Source organism: Ochotona princeps, chromosome 1 (assembly GCF_030435755.1).
Source record: "Ochotona princeps isolate mOchPri1 chromosome 1, mOchPri1.hap1, whole genome shotgun sequence".
NCBI classification, from domain to species: domain Eukaryota; kingdom Metazoa; phylum Chordata; class Mammalia; order Lagomorpha; family Ochotonidae; genus Ochotona; species Ochotona princeps.
Genome location: NC_080832.1, coordinates 156,383,728 through 156,398,973, shown reverse-complemented (window position 1 = coordinate 156,398,973; position 15,246 = coordinate 156,383,728).

The window sequence follows — 15,246 nt, the reverse complement described above, 5'->3', positions numbered from 1 at the left end:
TCTGCTGCCGAACCCCAGGAGAGGGGAGGGTACTCTGATGCCAAACACCTGCAGCGGAGAGGGGTCTTCTTCTGCTGTGCCCCAGCTGAGACCAGGGTCCTCAGCTGCCTGTCCCCAGCAGGAAGGAGTGTCTTCTGGAGCCTGACCCCAGCAGAGAGGTCCTCTCCTGCTTCCTCTCTTTGGTGTTCAGCAGGATAGGAGGGTCCTTGGCTGCTGGACTCCAGCAGAGAGAAGGGTCCTCTGCAGCATTTTACTCGCTGGATCCTAGCACAGACGAGGGTCCTCACGTGCTAGACCCAGCAGAGAGGAACGTCATATGGTGCCGAACCCAGGCAGAGAGGTGGATCCTCTGCTGCTTCCTCTTTGTTTTGGCAGAGCAGAGAGGAGTGTCCTCTGCTGCTGGATCACAGAAGAGAGGAGGGTCCTCTGCTGCTTCCTCCCTGCTGGGGTCCAGCAGAGGAGGTCCACTGCTTCCGGACCCCAGCAGTGAGTGGGTCCTCTGCTCCTGGACCCCAGCAGAGCGAAGGGTCCTCTGTTGCCGGACCCCAGCAGAAGAAGAGGTTCCTCTGCTCCCCGACCACAACAGAAGAGGAGGGTCCTCTGCTGCGGCCTCTCTTTGAAGTCCATGAGGAAACGAGGGTCCTTCAGAACTTCTTCTCTGCTGAAGCCATGCAGCAGAGGAGGGTCATCTTCTGCAGGGGTTCAGCAGGAGAGGAGGGTCCTCAGCTGCTGGAAGCAAGGCAAAGTGGAGTATCCACTGCTGCCAGACCCCAGCAGGGAAGTGGGTCCTCTGCAGCGGTACCCCAGCAATTCAGGAGTGTAATCTGCTGCCGGACCCCAGTAAAGAAGAGGGTCTTCTTCTGCTGGACCCCAGTAGAGAGGAGGATCCTCTGTTGCTTCGTCTATGCTGGACACCCGCAGTGAGGAGAGTCCTCTGGTGCTGGGCCCCAGCAGAGAGGAGAGTACTCTACTGCTGGACTCCAGCAGAGGACGGTCCTCTGCTGATTCCTCTCCACGGGGGTCCAACGGAGAGGAGGGTCCTATTTTTCCAGACCCCAGCAGTAGAGTAGGACCCTCTGCTGCCCGACCCCAGCAGAGGGGTGTTCTCTGGTGCCGGACCCCTGCAGAAGAGAGAAGTTTTCTGCTGCCTGACCCAGCAGAGAGGATGGTCCTCTGCTAATTCCTCTCTGATGGGGTCCATCGGAGAGGAGTGTCTTATGCTGCCGGACACCAAAAGCAGAGGATGGGCATCTGCTGCTGGACATCAGCAGCAGATGAGGGTCTTCTGTTGCCGGAAACCAGCAGAGAGGAGGGTACTCTATTGTTGTTCCTCAGCAGAGAGGATTGTCCTCTGCGGCTTCCTCTGTGCTGGGGTCCAGCAGAAAGGAGGGTCTCTGATGCTGGACCCCAGAAGAGAAGAGGGTCATCTACTGCTTTATCTATGTTATGTTCCTTCAGCAGAGGAGGTTCCTCTGCTGTCCAAATCCAGCAGGAAGGAGAATCCTCTGCTGCCAAAACACGGCAGGAACGAGGTTCCTCTGTTGCCGGACCCCAGCAGCAGAGGAGGGTCCTCCACTGCTGAAGCCCAGCAGGGAGGTGGGTCCTTGGCTGCCAGGCCCCAGCAGGGAGTAGGGTCCTCTGTTGCCAGACCCCAGCAGAGAGGAGTGTTCTCTGCTGCAAGACCCCAGCAGAGAGCATGGTCCTCTGCTGCCGGACTCCAGCAGAAGAGGAGGTTCCTCTGCCACATCCTCACTTTGGGGTCGAACAGGAGTTGAGTGTCCTCTGTACTTCCTCTCTGCTCGGGTCCAGCAGCAGAGGAGGGTCCTATGCTGCAGGTGTCCCGCAGGGTAGTAGGAACTCTGCTGCTTAAACCCAGCAGAAGTGGTGTGTCTTCTGCAGGACCCCAGCAGAGTGGAGGTTCCTGTACTGCTTCCTCTGGTGCTGGACCCCAGCAGAGAAGAGGGTCCTCTTGTGCTAGACCCATGCAGAGAGGGGGTCCTCTGGTGCCGGACCAGAACAGCAGAGGGTGGTCCTCTGCTGCCGGACCACAGCAGGGAGGAGGGTTCATTCTTCTGGACCTTAGCAGGGACGATGGTCCTCTGCTGCCGGACCCCAGTACAGAGGAGGGTCCTCTGCTGCCGGAAACCATCAGAGAGGCGCCTCATTTGCTGCTACCTCTCTGCTGGGGTCCAACAGAGTGGAGGGTCTTCTGTTTCCAGACCCCAGCAGCAGAGCAGGGTGCTCTGGTGCTGGAAAACAGCAGAGAGTAGAGTCCTCTGCTGCCAGCACCATCAGCAGAGGTGGGTCCTCTGGTGCCGGAACCAAGCTACAGAGGGGGGGTACTCTGATGCTAGACCCCAGCAGCAGTGGAGGGTCCTCTGGTGCTGTCGGACCCAAGCAGAGAGGAAGCAGCAGAGGACTCGCCTCTCTGCTGGAGTCCTACAGAGTGAAGGATCCTCTGCTACCAGACCCCAGCAGCAGTAGAGCATCCTCTTCTGCTGTAAACCAGCAGGGAGAATGGTTCTCTGCTGCCAGTCCCAGCAGCAGAGGAGGGTCTTCTGATGCCGGACACCAGCAGCAGAGGGAGGGGTCTCTGGTGCGGGACAACAGCAGAGCGTAGGGTACTCTGCTGCCGGACCCGAGCAGAGAGCAGGGTCCTGCGCTGCAGGACCCCAGAAGAGAAGGAGGGTCCTCCCGTGCTAGACCCCAGGAGAGGAGGGTGCTCTGCAGGGGGACTCCAGCACGTAGGAGGGTCGTCCTGTGCTGGACCCCAGCAGAGAGGGGTGTCATCTGGTGAAACACCCCAGCACAGAGAAAGATCCTCTGTTGCTGGACCCCAGCAGAGAGGGAGGTCCTCTGGTGCCAGACCCCAAAAGCAGAGGAGGGTCCTCTGCTGCCAGACCACAGCAGGGAGGAGTGTCCTCTGCTGTCTGACCTGAGCAGTAGAGGATTGTCCTCTGCTGCCGGGCCCCAGCAGAGATGAAGGTCCTCTGCTGCTCGAGCAAGCTGAGAGGAGGGTCCTCTGGTGCTGGACCCCAGCAGAGAATGGTGTCCTCTGTTGATGGACCCCAGCAACAGAGGAGGGTTCTCTGTTGCTGGACGCCAGCAGAGTGTAGGGTGTTGTTGTGCCAGACCCCAGCAGAGAGGTGGGACTCTGCTGCCGTACCAAGGCAGGGAGGAGGGTCCTCAGCTGCAGGAATCCAGCAGAAGGAGGGTCCTCTGCTGCCAGACCCCAGCAGCAGAGGGGGTCCTCTGGTGCCAGACCCTAGCATCAGAGGAGGGTCCTGTGCTTCCAGACACCAACAGCAGAGGGAGGAACTCTGTTGCTGGACCCCAGCAGAACATGAGTGTTGTCTGCAGCCAGAACCCAGCATAAGGAGTGTCATTTGTTATCAAACCCCAGCAGGACAAGGGGGTCCTCTGGTACCGAAACCCAGCAGCAGAGGGGGGTTCTTTGATGCCAGACCCAAACAGCATAAGGGGGCTCTCTGCTGCCTGAATCCAGCACAGAGGACTTCCTCTGCTGCTGGACATCAGGAGAGAGCATAAGGGGGTTCTCTGCTGCCAGTCTCCAGCAGAGAGGACTTCCTCTGCTGCTGGACATCAGGAGAGAGGAGGGTCCTCTGCTGCAGGACGCCAGTAGAAGAGTAGGATCCTCTGCGTGTCCTCTCTTTGGTGTCCAGTAGGGAACAAGGTTCCTCTGCAACTTCTCCTATGCTGTGGTCCAGCAGCAGAGGCGGGTCCTCTGCTCCAGGGGTCCAGCAGGAGAGGAGGGTCCTTTGCTCTACCTCTCCACTGGGGTCCACTAGCAGAGATGGGTCCTCTGCTGCCACACCCCAGCAGCAGAAGGCAGTAATCTGGTGCTGGACGCCAGCAGAGTGGAGAGTCCTCTGCCGCTGGACCCCAGTAGGAGTGGAGAGTACTTAGGGAGCGCACCATAGCAGAACAATGTGTTCCTCTGGTGCCGGACCCTAGCAGCAGAGGGGAGTTCTCTGCTGCAGGAACCCAGCAGAAGGAGTGTTCTCTGGTGCCACACCCCAGGAGCATACGGAGGTCCTCTGGTGCTGGACCCCATCAGCAGAGGGGGATCTTCTGGTTGTGGACTCCAGCAGCAGGGGAGGGTCCTCTGGTGCTATACCCCAGCAGAGAGGGTGGTCATCTGGTTTCAGACAACAGCAGCAGTGGTGGATGCTCTGCTGCTGTACCCAGCAGAGAGGGTGGTCCTCTGCCACCAGAACCCCACCTGGGAGGAGGGCCCTCTTGCGTCCAGAACCCAGCAGGGAGGAGGGTCTTCTGGTGCCGGACCCCAGCAGCAGAGGAGGTCCGCTGGTGCCGGACCCGAGCAGCAGAAGAGGGTCCTCTGCTGATGGACCTGAGCAGGAAGGAGAGTCCTCTGCTGCAGGAAGCCAGCAGAAACAGGGTCCTCATCTGTCGGATCCCAGCCGAAGGTTAGGGCCCTGTGCTTTGTCCTCTCTTTGGGGTCCAGCAGGAGATGAGTGTCCTCTGCAGCTTCCTCTCTGCTGTGGTCCTGTAGCAGAGGAGACTCCTCTAGGCTGGGGTTCAGCAGCTGAGAACCCTCCTCTCTGCTGTTTCAGGCAGGAGATGACGCTGCTCTGCTGCTGGGATCTGACAGCAGGAGAGGAGGGTCCTCTGCTGCTGGAACAGGAAAGAAGAGGAGGGTCCTCTGCTGCAGGACTCCAGCTGAGAGGAACGTCCTCTGCTGCTTCCTTTCTGCTGCACCCCAGCAGAGAGGAGGGTCCTCTCATGCTAGACACCAGCAGAGAGGATGGTCTTCTGCTGCTTCCCCTCAGCTGGGGTCCAGCAGAAGAGTAGGGTCCTCTGCTGTCGGACACAGCAGCAGTGGAGGGTCTTCTAATGCCGGGCCCCAGCAGAGAGGAGGGTATTCTGCTGCTCCACCCCAGCAGAGAGGAGGGTTCTCTTTTGCTGGACCTCAGCAGAGAGGGGGGTCCTCTGGTGCCTGACCCCAACAGCTGAGGTGGGTCCTCTGTTGCCCAACCACAGCAGTGAGGAGGGAGGACCTCCACTCCCAGACACCAGCAGAAGAGGGGGGTCCTCTGCTGCCAGACCAAACAGAAGGAGGGTCCTTTGCTGCCAGACCCAGTAGCATAGAAGGGTCCTTTGGTGTCGGACCCCAAGAGCAGAGGGGGTTCTCTGTTGCCGGACCACAGCAGCAGAAGGCGATCCTCTGGTGCTGGAACCCAGCAGAGTGGAGGGTCCTCTGCTGCCAGACCGCAGCAGCAGAGGAGGGTCATGTGGTGCCGGACTCCAGGAAGAGAGGGGGTCCTCTGGTGCCGGACCCCACCAACAGAGGAGGGTCTTCTGCAGCCAGACCACAGCAGGGAGGAGGGTTCTCTCATTCCGGACTTCAGCAGGGAAGATGGTCCTCTGCTGCCGAGCTTCAGCATCAGCAGGGGAGGGTCATCTGGTACCACAACCGAGCAGCAGATAAGGGTCCTTGGCTGCCATATCCCTGCAGGGAGGAGGGTCCTCTGCTACCAGAACACAGCAGAAGGAAGGTCCTCTCCTGCCAGACCCCAGCAACAGAGGGGGGTCTTCTGGTGCCAGACCCCAACAGCTGAGGGGGGTCCTCTGGTGCCCTACCACAGCAGCAGAGGGAGGACCTCCACTCCCGGACACCAGCAGAAGAGGGGGGTCTTCTGCTGCCAGACCCAGTAGCAGAGGCGGGTCCTTTGGTGTCAGACCCCAAGAGCAGAGGGGGTTCTCTGCTGCCAGACCCCAGAAGCAGATGGCGGTCCTCTGGTGCTTGACCCCAGCAGAGTGGAGTGTCCTCTGCTGCTCAAACCCAGCAACAGAGGGGGGTCTTCTGCTGCCGAACGCCATTAGAAGAGGGTCACCTGCTGTTTCCTCTCTTTGGCGCCCAGTTGGGGACGAGGGTCCTCTTCAACTTCCTCTGTGCTGTGGTCCAGCAGCAGAGGAGGGTCCTCTGGTGCTGGACCCCAGTAGAGTAGGGTCCTCTGCAGTGTCCTCTCTTTGGAGTCCAGTTGGCAACGAGGGTCCTCTGACACTTCCCCTCTGCTGTCGTCCAGCAGCAGAGGACGGTCCTCTGCTGCAAGAGTCCAGCAGAGGGGGGTCCTTTGCTGCTACCTCTCCGCTCGGGTCCAGCAGCAGAGGAGGGTCCTGTGCTGCTGGACCCCAGAAGCAGAAGGCAGTCCTCTGGTACTGGACCCCACCTCCAGGGGATGTTCCTCTGCTGCCGGACTTCAGCAGAAAGGAGGGTCCTAGGCTTCCGGACCACAGCAAAGAGGATGGTCCTGTGCTGCCAGAACTTCGAAGAAAAAGGTGGTCCTGTGCTGCCGGACGCCAGGAGAAGAGGACAGTCCTCTGCTGCTTCCTCTCTGCTGGGATCCAATAAATAGGCGGGTCCTCAGGTACTGGACCCCAGGAGAGAGGAGGGTCCTCTGCTGTCTGACCCCAGCAGGGAGGAGGTTCTCTGCTGCCAAACAACAGCACAGAGGATAGTCCTCTTGTACCGGACCACTGCAGAGAGGAGGGTCCTCTGCTGCTGGAGCCAGCAGAAGAGGTGGGTACTCTGCTTCTGGACACCAGTAGAAGAGGAATGTCCTGTGCTGCGTCCTCTCTTTGGAGTCCAGCAGGGAGGAGGGTCCTCTGCTGCAGGGGTGCAGGGTCCTCTGCTGCCAAATCCCAGTAGCAGTTTCCTCTACTGCCGGAACCCAGCAGAGAGGAGGGTCCTCCTCTTTGTCCTCTCTTAGGGGTCCAGCAGGAGACGAGTGTCCTCTGTAACTTACTCTCTGCTGTGGTCCAGCACCAGAGGCTGATCCTCGGAGGCAGGGGTCCAGCAGTAGAGTAGGGTCCTCTGCTGTATGAACCCAGCAGCTGAGTAGTGTCCTCTGCTGCTGGACCCCAGGAGTAAGGAGGGTCCTTGCTGCTTGACACGAGCAGACATTAGGGTGCTCTGGTTTCGGACCTCAGCAGAAAGGGGTGTCCTTTGGTGCCGGACCCCAACAGAGAGGAGTGTCCTCTGCTGCCGCACCCCTTAGCAGAGGAGGGTCCTATGCTGCCAGACCACAGCAGTGGAGTTTCCTCTACTGCCGGAACCCAGCAGAGAGGAGGGTCCTCCTCTTTGTCCTCTCTTAGGGGTCCAGCAGGAGACGAGTGTCCTCTGTAACTTACTCTCTGCTGTGTTCCAGCAGCAGAGGATGATCCTCAGAGGCAGGGGTCCAGCAGTAGAGGAGGAAGGCCTCTGCTGCAAGGGTGCAGCAGCAGAAAAGAGTCCTCTGCTGTGGGACCCCAGAAGCAGAGCCACATACTCTGCTGCCAGACCACAGCATTAGAAGGGGATCCGCTGCTGTTGGATACCAGCAGCAGAAGCTAGTCTTCTGCTGACGGACGCCAGCAGCAGAGGGAGGTCCTATGCTGCCGGACCCCAGCAGCAGAGGGGGTTCCTACAGTACTGGATGCCAGCAGATGAGGGGGGTCCTCTGGTACCAGATCCCAGCAGAGAGGAAGGTCCTCTGGTGCCAGACCCCAGCAGTAGAGGAGTGTCCTCTGGTCCCGGAACCCAGCAGCAGGGAGGTGGGTCCTCTGGTGTGGAGCCCCAGTAGCGGAAGAGGATCCTCTGGTGCAGGACCACAGAAGAGAGGAGGGTCCTCCACTGCCAGACCCCAGCAGAGAGGAGGGTCCATTGCTCCCAGACCTTGGTAAATAAGAGGGTGCTTTGGTGCCGAACATCAGCAGAGAGTAGGGTCCTCTGCTGCTGTATCCCAGTAGAGAAGAGGGTCATTTGCTGCTGGACTCCATCAGACAGGAGGCACCCTGCTGCTGGACCCAAGTCCATCAGGGAAGAGTGTCCTCTGGTGCTGGATCCCATTAGGAGAGGAGGCTCCTATGCTCCCTGACGCTAACACTGAGGAGGGACCTCTGCTGCCAGACCCCAGCAGAACAGGAGTGTCCTCTACTGCTTCCTCTATTTGATGCCCACCCAGAGAGGAGTGTCCTCTGAGGCTTCCTCTCTGCTGGGGTACAGCAGAGAGGAGAGTCCACTGGTGCCGGACCCCAGCAGAAGAGGAGTGTATTCTCCTGTGTGCTCTCCCTGGGGTGCAGCATGATGGGAGGGTCCTCTGCATCTTCATCTCGGCTGTGGTCTAGTAGCAGGGGAGAACCTCTTTGCAGGGGTCCCGCAGAAGAGGAGGGTCGTCTGCTGTTGGACCCCGGAAGGCAGGAGGTTCCCCGGCTGCCATACCCCAGCAGGGAGGAGAATCCTCTGCTGCCGGACCTCAGCAGCAGAGGAGGATCCTCTGGTGCCAGATACCAGGAGTAGAGGAGGGTCCTCTGCTTCCAGACCCCAGCATGGAGGAGGGTCCTCTGCTGCCGGAACCCAGCAGAGAGGAGGATTCTTTGCTACCAGACCCCAGCATGGAGGAGGGGTCGACTTGTGCCAGATCCCAGCAGCAGAGGAGTGTCCTCTGCTTCCAGACCCCAGCATGGAGGGGGGTCCTCTGTTGCTGGAACCCAGTTGAGAGGAGGGTCCTCTGCTGTCGGATCCCAGCAGGGAAGAGGGTCCTCTGCTGCCTGACCCCAGTAGGGAGGAGTCCTCTGCTGCCGGACCCCAGCAGAGAGCAGGGATCTCTGCTTCATCCTCTCTTTGGGGTCCAGCAGGAGACGAGGATACTCTGCATCTTCCTCTCTGCTGAGGTCCAGCTGCAGAGGAGGGTCCTCTGCGGCTGGACCACAGCAGGGAGGAGGTATCTACGCTACTTCCTCTTTGCTCCACCCCAACACTGTGGGAGTTCCTCTGCTGCCAAGCAACAACAGGTTGCAGGGTCCTCTGCTTCCGGACCTCAGCAGAGAGGAAGGTCCTCTGCTGCCAGACCCCAGCAGAACAGGAGGTTCCTCTGCTGCTTTCTCTCCTTGTTTTCCAACAGGAGAGGAGGGTCCTCTGCTGCTTCCTCTCTGCTGGGGTCCATCAGGAGACAAAAGTCCTCTGCTGCTGAAATCCAGAAGAAGAGGAGGGTCCTCTGCTGCCAGACTCCCGCAGAGGAGAGGGTCCTCTATTGCTTCCTCTCTGCTGGAAACTAGCAGAGACGAGTGTCCTGTTCTGCTAGACCCCAGCAGAAAAAAGGGTCCTCTGCTGATGGACCAAAGCAGCTGAGGAGGCTCCATTGTTGCCGGACTCCAACAGCCGAGGAGGGTCATCTGTTTCGTACCGAAGCAGCATAGGATGGTCCTCTGTTGATGGACCCCACCAGCAGAGGAGGGTCCTCTGGTGCCAGAACCCAGCAGCAAGGAGGGTCTTCTTCTACCGGACCCCAGAAGCAGAGTAGGTCCTGTGGTGCCGGACACCAGCTGCAGAGGAGGATCCTCTGCGGCTGCTGGACCCCAGAAGCAGAAGGCAGTCCTCTGAGGCTTCCTCTCTGCTGCGGTCCAGCAGAGAGGATGGTCCTTTGGTGCTGGACCACAGCAGAGAGGAAGGACCTCTGATGCTTCCTCTCTGCTGGTGTCCAGCAGCAGGGATGAGGGTCATCTGTTGCCGGACCCTGCATGGATTAGTGTCCTCTGCTGCCGCACCCAAGCAGGGAGGATGGTCCTCTGCTGCTGAACCCCAGCAGGGAGGAGGGTCCTCTGCTTCCAGATTCCGGAAAGTTTTCTTGGTACCTCATCTGCGAACCATCAGTGCTAGTCAGCTGGTGTGTAATTCCAGTCTCAGAGGGTCCATGGCCACGCTGAGGTGGGACTCCAGATTCCACAGGGATTGGGGAATGCTGAATTAGGATTGAGGTCCAAGAGGGCTCATGGGTACACAGACATGGACCCCAGGTCTCCCGGTGCCCATGGGCACACTGATGTGGGATTCCAACTCCCAGAGTGTCCGTGAGCACATTCACATTGGATTCCAGCTCTCATAGGGCTCGTGGGCTTACTGACTGGGATTCCACATCCCTCAGGGCCTCTTGGGACCGTGACGTGCAACTCCAGCTTTTAGTTTTCTCCCTGTGCCCTAGGTTCTACCTTGCTGGTGAAGACAGACAGCCACTTCCTAGCACAGAGGCCTGGCCTGATGCAAGGCCACAAGCATCCTTCACACCCTCCTGATCCTTCATATGTGGGCTGTTCGGCCTTGGAGCCCAATCTTCAAGGACACATATAAAGGAATTCTGTCCAGGATTCCCACCTGACACTAGGATGGCTGGGGCTGGACCTTCTAGTGCTCAAAATGCCTCAGCCAACCAGGGGTAGAAAGGGCAGCTTATGCGTCCTCTCATGACCAGCAAGCCTCACTGCAGGACGCTCCTCCAGGCTCTCCTGCACAAACAAGGGAAACAATCCCAGCCTAAGAGAAATTCACTCTCAAGGACACTCTTTGGAGTGGTTGCACAGAATTCCCAGGACAGAAGCCTTACGCACACCCTTGGGGTCTGCATTGGCAGACAGAAGCAGTCTTCAGTCACAGCACACTCCCTACCACCCAGGACAGCAGCTTTCTTTCACTTCCTTCCCTCCTGCATGCCTGTCTGGATCTGTCCTGTTTTGTTTGAAGCACAAAGGAACAGAGAGGGAGAGAGAGCAATCTTTCTTGCATCTGCTGGCTCACTTCCCAAGGACCACCACCAGAGTCAGATGTGGCTGGGCCAGGACAAGCCCGGACACCAGGAGCTTTTTCCACATGTCCCACAGGGGCACAGGGGCACAGGGGCACAGGGGCACAAGCACCTGCGCCATCCTCCACTGCTCTCCCAGGAGCATAGGCAGGGGGCTGGACTGCAGGGGAAGCAGTCAGGACTTGAAGCAGCACCCATACAGGCTATCTGCCTGGCAGGCTGAGGCTTGAGGCCATCGGACACCATGTAGCACCACCCCAACCCGCTCCACAGATTCCACCCCTAGCAGCATTCTTCAGCAGCTCCTTCACCAGGCCTGTGAATGTACTTGTCCTCCAGTCTTGCATAACTTTTGCTGTGTGTGCTGAGAGAGCAGAGGGCACCAACAGGGCATCCAGGCATGCTGCTACTCTACCTGTCTAATCAGATGGACCTCTGTGGAGAGTACACGTCAGCTGTTGAGGTGTCTTGTGGCAGGTGGCACATCAGTGGCAGCTGATGGTCCCCAGGTGGCCTGCAAGAGAAAGAGTCTTGAATCCAGGATGCCCCTGGAGGATGGTGAATAATTACCTGGTGTACGAAAGTCCAATGGCATTTGGTAGGGGGTTGTGGGGCCAAATTCCTGCCTCCAATGCACACGTTGGTGATGCCTGACCCTCCCCCCCCAGTGTTTCCAAGGATACCCTGAAGAAGGCAAAATGGTCCTCGTGAGCCCATGCCTGCCCATGGCATGGGAGGGCCTATTTTGTGTAGACCTTGGTTGCTCCCAGGCCACCGTCCTACCTGCTGGAAAGTGGGACTGCATGACCCAGGGTGCTCTCGCAGAAGCTAAGGCCTGGGACTTCCTATTCCAGATGACTGGTGTCCTTTGGTGCTTACTCGTCCTTCCACTGTTCCATCCTTAGGATCCCACAAGCCCAGACACCACCCAGCTAGGCAGAGGAAGGCCGAGTGCTGTATCACCCTAACTGCCACCCCACACATGCAATAATACACGAAGGCCTCTCTGCAGCCCATCGGGGAGCAGTTGCACTTGCTAAAGAAAGCCCAGGCCCTGTCCCCAAGGGTGCTTTGTGATGAAAGGGGGTAGTGGCAAGGTTTCTGGTGAGCTCATCTGCGAAAGATCAATGCTAGCCAGTCAGTGAGTAACTCCAGGAATCAGAGGGTCCTTCTGCACACTGACATGGGACTCCAACTCCCAGAGTGCCTGTGGGCACACTGACGTTTGTATCAAGCTCCTACAAGACCCATGGGCACAGTGACATGAGACCCCATTTCCCAACAGGACACATGGGCACGCTGAACTAGGACTCAGTATCCCAGAGGGCCCAAGTGCACACTGACATGGGTCTCCTGCTCTCAGAGGCCCATGAGCACGCTAATGTGAGTCTCCAGCTCCCATAGGGACTGTGGGCACGCTGACATGGGACTCCATCTACCACAGGGCCTCTGGGTGCCCTAATGTGGAACTCCAGCTCCCAGCGCTCTCCCCATGTCCTATGTGGTATCTTAATGGTGAAGGCACACAGCCACTTCCTAGCACAGAGGTCCAGGATGATGCAAGACCACAATCATCCTCAAATCCCTCCTGGACCTTCGTTTGCAGGCTTTTCAGCCTTACACCAATCTTCAAGGGACAAGTATTCAGGAACACTCTCCAGGACCCCCACCTGACACTAGCATGGCTGGGGCTTGGCTGTCTAGTGTTCAAAAGGAATGAGCCCAACCAGGGGGAGAAAGGGCAGCTTATGCGCCCTCTCATGGACAGCAGGACTCACTGAAGGACGCTCCTTCAGGCTCTCCAGCACAAGCGAAACAAACCCGGCCTGAGAGACATTCACTCTTAAGAACACACTTTGGTATAGCTATATTATACTTTTTTTTCTCTCACTCTTTTTATGGTCTTGAAAGATTTCCCTGCACTCCCTCCCCATTACCGGTTAACATAGTGTATTTAGGGTATAGTAGGTTTTACAGTTTTTTGATGTAGATCTTAAATATTCTGACATTAATTGTTGGTTTATAGATTATATCACGTTATCTTATTGCATTGGATACAGGTTGTTAGAGATTGCACTAATATTACAATATACAGGTACTATCTTTCAAGTTGTCATCTTTTCATCTCAGATTAAGGCGAACATGTGGTATTTAACCTTTTCGGATTGGTTCATTTCTCTTAGCATGATGGATTCCAGTCTGGCCCATTTGTCCACAAAGAACTGCATTTCGTTTTTTTTTAATAGCTGAGTAGTATTCCATAGAGTAGATGAACCATAGCTTTCTTATCCAGTCTTCTATTGATGGGCATTTTGGCTGCTTCCAGGTTTTTGCGATTGTAGATAGTGCTGCTATGAACATAGGCGTGCATGCTGGTTTCTTGCGTAGGAGATCTTTTGGATATATTCCTAGGAGTGCTATTGCTGAATCATATGGTATGCTGATTTGGTGCAACAAGGTGGAGAAATCCACCAGGGGGCAGGGGAGGGGGAGGTGGAGGGGGATTCCAAAAGCCTATGAAACTGTCACATAATGCTAAATATTAATTTAAAAAAAAAAGAACATACTTTGGAGATCTTGCACAGGAGTCTCAGGGCGGAAGCCCTACGCACACCCTTGGGGTCTGCATTGGCAGACAAAAGCAGTCTTCAGTCACAGCACAGCACACAGCACACAGCACACTCCCTGCCAGGAGGCCAATAGCAATCTCTCTCTTCCTGCCTTCTTGCCTGCCTGCCTGAATCTGTCCTGTTTGCTTGGAGCACACAGGAACAGAGAGTGAGAGAGAGAGCAATCTTTCCTGCATCTGCTCCCTCTCTTCCCCAGGGACCACCACCAGAGCTAGATGTGGCTGACCCCTACAAGCCCGGGAACCAGGAGCTTCCTCCACATGTCCCACAGGGGCACAGGGCCACAGGGGCACAGGGGCACAAGCCCCTGCGCCATCCTCCGCTGCTCTCCCAGCACCATCGGCAGGGAGCTGGACTTCAGAGGATGCTGTCAGGTCTTGAAGCAGCACCAATACAGCTGAACTGCACACAAGCCTCGCAGGCAGAGGCTTGACACTTTAGGACCCCTCCCCAACCACCAAAACCCGCATCACCCGACTCCATTCCTTACCAGTTTCTTCAGCAGCTCCTTCAACAGGCCGGTGAAAGTACCCGTCCCCCAGGCTGGCACAACTTTGGCTGTTCCATGCTGAGACAGCAGAGGGCACCAACAAGGCATCCAGGCATGCTGCTACTCTACCTCTCCTGGTGAGAAAGCCTCTGTGGAGAAGACACATCAGCTGTTGGGGTTTCTTGGTTCAGGTGGCACATCAGTGGCAGCTGATGGTCCACAGGTTGTCCACAGCAGGAGAAAGGGTCTTGAATCCAGGATGGTCCTGGAATAGGGTGAAGCATTCCCTGGTGAACAAGAGGGCAATTGCATTTGACAGGGCGCTCTGGGACCAAATTCATGCCTCCAATGCACACGACACATGTTTAATATGATGCCTTGTAGAATGGAATATGGTCCCTGTGCTCCCATTCTTGAAGATGGCATGGAGGTCCTCCCTTTTGCAGGTTTGGTGGCTCCCCATCCACCATCCCTGCTAGACAGTGAGAATGCATGTCCAGGGTGCTCTTGCAGCAGCTAAGGCCTGGGACTTCCTATTCCAGATGACTGGTGACCTCTGGTGCTTACTTACCCATCCACCTGCTCCTGGCTTAGGAGCCCACATGCCCAGATTCCACCCAGCTAAGCAGAAGAAGGCCGAGTGGTGTATCACACTAACTGCCACTCCACAAATGCAAAAATGCACAAAGGCCTCTATGCAGCCCATCAGGGAGCTTCACCACTTGCTAAAGAACGCCTAGTTCCTGCCCCTAATGGTGTTCAGTGAGAAAAGAGAGTGGTGTAAATGTTTCCCAGGATCTCATCTGCGAAAGACCAGTGCTAGTTAGCTGTTGAGTAACTCCAGGTCCCAGAGGGTCCATGGGCACACTGACGTGGGACACTAGCACACAGAGGGTGCGTGGGCACAATGACCTAGGATTTCAACTCTCAGAGGGACCATGGACAAACTGATGTGAGTCTCCATGTTTCAGAGGGCCCTTGGAGAGACTGATGTGGGACTCCAGCTCCCACAGGGCCTCTGGGTGCCCTGACGTGGAACTCCAGCTTGCAGGTTTCCCCAGTGCCCTCTGATGTTCCTTGCTGGTGAAGGCACACAGCCACCTCCTAGCACAGAGGCCTGGGCTGATGCAAGGACACAGGCATCCTATACACACTCCTGGACCTTGGTATGCGGGCTGTTCTGCCTTGGACCCCAATATTCCAGCATCCTGTGTCCAGGAACACTGTCCGGGAGCACCACCTGATGCTAGGATGCCTTTGGCCAGGCCGTCTTGTGCTCAAAAGGCTTGAGCCCACAAGGGGTAGAAAGGCAGCTTTGCACGCTCTCTCGTGTACAGTTGAACTCACAGCAGGACGCTCTTCCAGTCTCTCCTGCCCAGACATGGGAATCAAACCTGCCCTGAGAGAAATTCACTATCAAGGACACTTTTTGAAGAGGTTTCACAGGAGTGCCAGGACGGAAGACCTACGTATGCCCTTGGGGTCTGCATTGGCAGACAAAAGCAGTCTAGAAACACAGGACACAGCA